This window comes from Ambystoma mexicanum, chromosome 4q (assembly GCF_040938575.1).
Source record: "Ambystoma mexicanum isolate Mex_15411 chromosome 4q, UKY_AmexF1_1, whole genome shotgun sequence".
NCBI classification, from domain to species: Eukaryota; Metazoa; Chordata; class Amphibia; order Caudata; family Ambystomatidae; genus Ambystoma; species Ambystoma mexicanum.
Window position 1 is genome coordinate 529,066,495 of NC_090928.1, and position 7,500 is coordinate 529,073,994.

A 7,500-nucleotide genomic window follows, 5' to 3' on the forward strand; every position below is an offset into this window, starting at 1 on the left:
CCCACGACCCTGAGATTAAGAGTCTCATGCTCTACCGACTGAGCTAGCCGGGCTCCTTTGGATGCCTATAGTTTTCTTCCCTATCCCTGCACTGCCGTTTTCCACAGATAGGATGTATTTTTTGGGTCAAAAAGCACTACAATTTTAGTTGTTTTTCGCCCAACGTGGGGCTCGAACCCACGACCCTGAGATTAAGAGTCTCATGCTCTACCGACTGAGCTAGCCGGGCTCCTTTGGATGCCTATAGTTTTCTTCCCTATCCCTGCACTGCCGTTTTCCACAGATAGGATGTATTTTTTTGGTCCAAAAGCACTAAAATTTTAGTTGTTTTCGCCCAATGTGGGGCTCGAACCCACGACCCTGAGATTTAGAGTCTCATGCTCTACCGACTGAGCTAGCCGGGCTCCTTTGGATGCCTATAGTTTTCTTCCCTATCCCTGCACTGCCGTTTTCCACAGATAGGATGCTGTGTAATCATAGGCTCTGGTGGATTTTGGAAAGAAAATACACATCAGCCAGAGGCAGAAATAGTCTAAGAAAGTATCAAACACAATTACCAGTCAATATCAGAACGCATTGAAGAATATCAGGAAATAGCCGATTTAACCTGTGTGGAAAAAAGTCTTATTTGTGTTTTCTCCACTTTATTTTATAGTAAGATGATACATACTTTTTCTTTTACAGTGAATACATTAAGGTGTGGTATTGCCCCATTACACATCATCCAGACATGCATTCATATATTGCATGTTAACTGAAAATATTGCAAATATTGTAAAGAGACTTTCAATTTCTATTTTTTTGGTCAAAAAGCACTAAAATTTTAGTTGTTTTCGCCCAACGTGGGGCTCGAACCCACGACCCTGAGATTAAGAGTCTCATGCTCTACCGACTGAGCTAGCCGGGCTCCTTTGGATGCCTATAGTTTTCTTCCCTATCCCTGCACTGCCGTTTTCCACAGATAGGATGTATTTTTTGGGTCAAAAAGCACTACAATTTTAGTTGTTTTCGCCCAACGTGGGGCTCGAACCCACGACCCTGAGATTAAGAGTCTCATGCTCTACCGACTGAGCTAGCCAGGCTCCTTTGGATGCCTATAGTTTTCTTCCCTATCCCTGCACAGCCGCTTTCCACAGATAGGATGCTGTGTAATCATAGGCTCTGGTGGAGTTTGGAAAGAAAATACACATCAGCCAGAGGCAGAAATAGTCTAAGAAAGTATCAAACACAATTACCAGTCAATATCAGAACACATTGAAGAATATCAGGAAATAGCCGATTAAACCTGTGTGGAAAAAAGTCTTATTTGTGTTTTCTCCACTTTATTTTATAGTAAGATGATACATACTTTTTCTTTTACAGTGAATACATTAAGGTGTGGTATTGCCCCATTACACATCATCCAGACATGCATTCATATATTGCATGTTAACAATGAAAATATTGCAAATATTGTAAAGAGACTTTCAATTTCTATTTTTTTGGTAAAAAAGCACTACAATTTTAGTTGTTTTCGCCCAACGTGGGGCTCGAACCCACGACCCTGAGATTAAGAGTCTCATGCTCTACCGACTGAGCTAGCCGGGCTCCTTTGGATGCCTATAGTTTTCTTCCCTATCCCTGCACTGCCGCTTTCCACAGATAGGATGCTGTGTAATCATAGGCTCTGGTGGAGTTTGGAAAGAAAATACACATCAGCCAGAGGCAGAAATAGTCTAAGAAAGTATCAAACACAATTACCAGTCAATATCAGAACGCATTGAAGAATATCAGGAAATAGCCGATTAAACCTGTGTGGAAAAAAGTCTTATTTGTGTTTTCTCCACTTTATTTTATAGTAAGATGATACATACTTTTTCTTTTACAGTGAATACATTAAGGTGTGGTATTGCCCCATTACACATCATCCAGACATGCATTCATATATTGCATGTTAACAATCAAAATATTGCAAATATTGTAAAGAGACTTTCAATTTCTATTTTTTTGGTCATAAAAGCACTAAAATTTTAGTTGTTTTCGCCCAACGTGGGGCTCGAACCCACGACCCTGAGATTAAGAGTCTCATGCGCTACCGACAGAGCAAGCTGGGCTTCTTTGGATGCCCATAGTTTTCTTCCCTATCCCTGCACTGCCGGTTTCCACAGATAGGATGTATTTTTTTGGTCAAAATGCACTACAATTTTAGTTGTTTTCGCCCAACGTGGGGCTCGAACCCACGACCCTGAGATTAAGAGTCTCATGCTCTACCGACTGAGCTAGCCGGGCTCCTTTGGATGCCTATAGTTTTCTTCCCTATCCCTGCACTGCCGTTTTCCACAGATAGGATGTATTTTTTTGGTCAAAAAGTACTACAATTTTAGTTGTTTTCGCCCAACGTGGGGCTCGAACCCACGACCCTGAGATTAAGAGTCTCATGCTCTACCGACTGAGCTAGCCGGGCTCCTTTGGATGCCTATAGTTTTCTTCCCTATCCCTGCACTGCTGTTTTCCACAGATAGGATGTATTTTTTGGGTCAAAAAGCACTACAATTTTAGTTGTTTTTCGCCCAACGTGGGGCTCGAACCCACGACCCTGAGATTAAGAGTCTCATGCTCTACCGACTGAGCTAGCCGGGCTCTTTTGGATGCCTATAGTTTTCTTCCCTATCCCTGCACTGCCGTTTTCCACAGATAGGATTTATTTTTTTGGTCCAAAAGCACTAAAATTTTAGTTGTTTTCGCCCAATGTGGGGCTCGAACCCACGACCCTGAGATTTAGAGTCTCATGCTCTACCGACTGAGCTAGCCGGGCTCCTTTGGATGCTTATAGTTTTCTTCCCTATCCCTGCACTGCCGTTTTCCACAGATAGGATGCTGTGTAATCATAGGCTCTGGTGGATTTTGGAAAGAAAATACACATCAGCCAGAGGCAGAAATAGTCTAAGAAAGTATCAAACACAATTACCAGTCAATATCAGAACGCATTGAAGAATATCAGGAAATAGCCGATTTAACCTTTGTGGAAAAAAGTCTTATTTGTGTTTTCTCCACTTTATTTTATAGTAAGATGATACATACTTTTTCTTTTACAGTGAATACATTAAGGTGTGGTATTGCCCCATTACACATCATCCAGACATGCATTCATATATTGCATGTTAACTGAAAATATTGCAAATATTGTAAAGAGACTTTCAATTTCTATTTTTTTGGTCAAAAAGCACTAACATTTTAGTTGTTTTCGCCCAACGTGGGGCTCGAACCCACGACCCTGAGATTAAGAGTCTCATGCTCTACCGACTGAGCTAGCCGGGCTCCTTTGGATGCCTATAGTTTTCTTCCCTATCCCTGCACTGCCGCTTTCCACAGATAGGATGCTGTGTAATCATAGGCTCTGGTGGAGTTTGGAAAGAAAATACACATCAGCCAGAGGCAGAAATAGTCTAAGAAAGTATCAAACACAATTACCAGTCAATATCAGAACGCATTGAAGAATATCAGGAAATAGCCGATTAAACCTGTGTGGAAAAAAGTCTTATTTGTGTTTTCTCCACTTTATTTTATAGTAAGATGATACATACTTTTTCTTTTACAGTGAATACATTAAGGTGCGGTATTGCCCCATTACACATCATCCAGACATGCATTCATATATTGCATGTTAACAATCAAAATATTGCAAATATTGTAAAGAGACTTTCAATTTCTATTTTTTTGGTCAAAAAGCACTAAAATTTTAGTTGTTTTCGCCCAACGTGGGGCTCGAACCCACAACCCTGAGATTAAGAGTCTCATGCTCTACCAACTGAGCTAGCCGGGATCCTTTGGATGCCTATAGTTTTCTTCCCTATCCCTGCACTGCCCTTTTCCACAGATAGGATGCTGTGTAATCATAGGCTCTGGTGGAGTTTGGAAAGAAAATACACATCAGCCAGAGGCAGAAATAGTCTAAGAAAGTATCAAACACAATTACCAGTCAATATCAGAACGCATTGAAGAATATCAGGAAATAGCCGATTAAACCTGTGTGGAAAAAAGTCTTATTTGTGTTTTCTCCACTTTATTTTATAGTAAGATGATACATACTTTTTCTTTTACAGTGAATACATTAAGGTGTGGTATTGCCCCATTACACATCATCCAGACATGCATTCATATATTGCATGTTAACAATCAAAATATTGCAAATATTGTAAAGAGACTTTCAATTTCTATTTTTTTGGTCAAAAAGCACTAAAATTTTAGTTGTTTTCGCCCAACCCACGACCCTGAGATTAAGAGTCTCATGCGCTACCGACTGAGCAAGCCAGGCTCCTTTGGATGCCCATAGTTTTCTTCCCTATCCCTGCACTGCCGGTTTCCACAGATAGGATGTATTTTTTTGGTCAAAAAGCACTACAATGTTAGTTGTTTCCGCCCAACGTGGGGCTTGAACCCACGACCCTGCGATTAAGAGTCTCATGCTCTACCGACTGAGCTAGCCGGGCTCCTTTGGATGCCTATAGTTTTCTTCCCTATCCCTGCACAGCCGCTTTCCACAGATAGGATGCTGTGTAATCATAGGCTCTGGTGGAGTTTGGAAAGAAAATACACATCAGCCAGAGGCAGAAATAGTCTAAGAAAGTATCAAACACAATTACCAGTCAATATAAGAACGCATTGAAGAATATCAGGAAATAGCCGATTAAACCTGTGTGGAAAAAAGTCTTATTTGTGTTTTCTCCACTTTATTTTATAGTAAGATGATACATACTTTTTCTTTTACAGTGAATACATTAAGGTGTGGTATTGCCCCATTACACATCATCCAGACATGCATTCATATATTGCATGTTAACAATCAAAATATTGCAAATATTGTAAAGAGACTTTCAATTTCTATTTTTTTGGTCAAAAAGCACTAATATTTTAGTTGTTTTCGCCCAACGTGGGGCTCGAACCCACGACCCTGAGATTAAGAGTCTCATGCTCTACCAACTGAGCTAGCCGGGCTCCTTTGGATGCCTATAGTTTTCTTCCCTATCCCTGCACTGCCGTTTTCCACAGATAGGATGCTGTGTAATCATAGGCTCTGGTGGAGTTTGGAAAGAAAATACACATCAGCCAGAGGCAGAAATAGTCTAAGAAAGTATCAAACACAATTACCAGTCAATATCAGAACGCATTGAAGAATATCAGGAAATAGCCGATTAAACCTGTGTGGAAAAAAGTCTTATTTGTGTTTCTCCACTTTATTTTATAGTAAGATGATACATACTTTTTCTTTTACAGTGAATACATTAAGGTGTGGTATTGCCCCTTTACACATCATCCAGACATGCATTCATATATTGCATGTTTACAATCAAAATATTGCAAATATTGTAAAGAGACTTTCAATTTCTATTTTTTTGGTCAAAAAGCACTAAAATTTTAGTTGTTTTCGCCCAACGTGGGGCTCAAACCCACGACCCTGAGATTAAGAGTCTCATGCGCTACCGACTGAGCAAGCCGGGCTCCTTTGGATGCCCATAGTTTTCTTCCCTATCCCTGCACTGCCGTTTTCCACAGATAGGATGTATTTTTTTAGTCAAAAAGCACTACAATTTTAGTTGTTTTCGCCCAACGTGGGGCTTGAACCCACGGCCCTGCGATTAAGAGTCTCATGCTCTACCGACTGAGCTAGCCGGGCTCCTTTGGATGCCTATAGTTTTCTTCCCTATCCCTGCACAGCCGCTTTCCACAGATAGGATGCTGTGTAATCATAGGCTCTGGTGGAGTTTGGAAAGAAAATACACATCAGCCAGAGGCAGAAATAGTCTAAGAAAGTATCAAACACAATTACCAGTCAATATCAGAACGCATTGAAGAATATCAGGAAATAGCCGATTAAACCTGTGTGGAAAAAAGTCTTATTTGTGTTTTCTCCACTTTATTTTATAGTAAGATGATACATACTTTTTCTTTTACAGTGAATACATTAAGGTGTGGTATTGCCCCATTACACATCATCCAGACATGCATTCATATATTGCATGTTAACAATCAAAATATTGCAAATATAGTAAAGAGACTTTCAATTTCTATTTTTTTGGTCAAAAAGCACTAAAATTTTAGTTGTTTTCGGCCAACGTGGGGCTCGAACCCACGACCCTGAGATTAAGAGTCTCATGCGCTACCGACTGAGCAAGCCGGGCTCCTTTGGATGCCCATAGTTTACTTCCCTATCCCTGCACTGCCGGTTTCCACAGATAGGATGCTGTGTAATCATAGGCTCTGGTGGAGTTTGGAAAGAAAATACACATCAGCCAGAGGCAGAAATAGTCTAAGAAAGTATCAAACACAATTACCAGTCAATATCAGAACGCATTGAAGAATATCAGGAAATAGCCGATTAAACCTGTGTGGAAAAAAGTCTTATTTGTGTTTTCTCCACTTTATTTTATAGTAAGATGATACATACTTTTTCTTTTACAGTGAATACATTAAGGTGTGGTATTGCCCCATTACACATCATCCAGACATGCATTCATATATTGCATGTTAACAATGAAAATATTGCAAATATTGTAAAGAGACTTTCAATTTCTATTTTTGGGGTCAAAAAGCACTAAAATTTTAGATGTTTTCGCCCAACGTGGGGCTCAAACCCACGACCCTGAGATTAAGAGTCTCATGCTCTACCGACTGAGCTAGCCGGGCTCCTTTGGATGCCTATAGTTTTCTTCCCTATCCCTGCACTGCCGTTTTCCACAGATAGGATGTATTTTTTTGGTCAAAAAGCACTACAATTTTAGTTGTTTTCGCCCAACGTGGGGCTTGAACCCACGACCCTGAGATTAAGAGTCTCATGCGCTACCGACTGAGCAAGCCGGGCTCCTTTGGATGCCCATAGTTTTCTTCCCTATCCCTGCACTGCCGTTTTCCACAGATAGGATGTATTTTTTTGGTCAAAAAGCACTACAATTTTAGTTGTTTTCGCCCAACGTGGGGCTCAAACCCACGACCCTGAGATTAAGAGTCTCATGCTCTACCGACTGAGCTAGCCGGGCTCCTTTGGATGCCTATAGTTTTCTTCCCTATCCCTGCACAGCCGCTTTCCACAGATAGGATGCTGTGTAATCATAGGCTCTGGTGGAGTTTGGAAAGAAAATACACATCAGCCAGAGGCAGAAATAGTCTAAGAAAGTATCAAACACAATTACCAGTCAATATCAGAACGCATTGAAGAATATCAGGAAATAGCCGATTAAACCTGTGTGGAAAAAAGTCTTTGTGTTTTCTCCACTTTATTTTATAGTAAGATGATACATACTTTTTCTTTTACAGTGAATACATTAAGGTGTGGTATTGCCCCATTACACATCATCCAGACATGCATTCATATATTGCATGTTAACAATCAAAATATTGCAAATATTGTAAAGAGACTTTCAATTTCTATTTTTTTGGTCAAAAAGCACTAAAATTTTAGTTGTTTTCGCCCAACGTGGGACTCGAACCCACGACCCTGAGATTAAGAGTCTCACTCTCTACCGA

The 7,500-nt window shown here is 40.4% G+C and overlaps 9 non-coding genes across 9 annotated transcripts in view; all 9 read right to left on the reverse strand.

Moving 5' to 3' along the window:
* Positions 1-53, reverse strand: part of TRNAK-CUU (transfer RNA lysine (anticodon CUU)) — a 73-nt gene extending 20 nt beyond the window's left edge. The window contains exon 1 of the tRNA in view: positions 1-53. This exon is cut by the window's left edge and continues 20 nt beyond it. This is a non-coding gene — a tRNA (tRNA-Lys).
* Positions 54-156: 103 nt separating this feature from the next.
* Positions 157-229, reverse strand: TRNAK-CUU (transfer RNA lysine (anticodon CUU)). The gene has a single exon. It is a non-coding gene; the product is annotated as a tRNA-Lys (tRNA).
* Positions 230-834: 605 nt separating this feature from the next.
* On the reverse strand, positions 835-907 carry TRNAK-CUU (transfer RNA lysine (anticodon CUU)). The gene has a single exon. It is a non-coding gene; the product is annotated as a tRNA-Lys (tRNA).
* A 607-nt stretch (positions 908-1,514) lies between these two features.
* Positions 1,515-1,587, reverse strand: TRNAK-CUU (transfer RNA lysine (anticodon CUU)). Its single transcript has one exon. It is a non-coding gene; the product is annotated as a tRNA-Lys (tRNA).
* Positions 1,588-2,195: 608 nt separating this feature from the next.
* TRNAK-CUU (transfer RNA lysine (anticodon CUU)) lies at positions 2,196-2,268 on the reverse strand. Its single transcript has one exon. It is a non-coding gene; the product is annotated as a tRNA-Lys (tRNA).
* A 102-nt stretch (positions 2,269-2,370) lies between these two features.
* TRNAK-CUU (transfer RNA lysine (anticodon CUU)) lies at positions 2,371-2,443 on the reverse strand. Its single transcript has one exon. It is a non-coding gene; the product is annotated as a tRNA-Lys (tRNA).
* Positions 2,444-2,546: 103 nt separating this feature from the next.
* TRNAK-CUU (transfer RNA lysine (anticodon CUU)) lies at positions 2,547-2,619 on the reverse strand. The gene has a single exon. It is a non-coding gene; the product is annotated as a tRNA-Lys (tRNA).
* Positions 2,620-3,224: 605 nt separating this feature from the next.
* Positions 3,225-3,297, reverse strand: TRNAK-CUU (transfer RNA lysine (anticodon CUU)). Its single transcript has one exon. It is a non-coding gene; the product is annotated as a tRNA-Lys (tRNA).
* A 1,604-nt stretch (positions 3,298-4,901) lies between these two features.
* Positions 4,902-4,974, reverse strand: TRNAK-CUU (transfer RNA lysine (anticodon CUU)). Its single transcript has one exon. It is a non-coding gene; the product is annotated as a tRNA-Lys (tRNA).
* Positions 4,975-7,500: the final 2,526 nt, after the last annotated feature.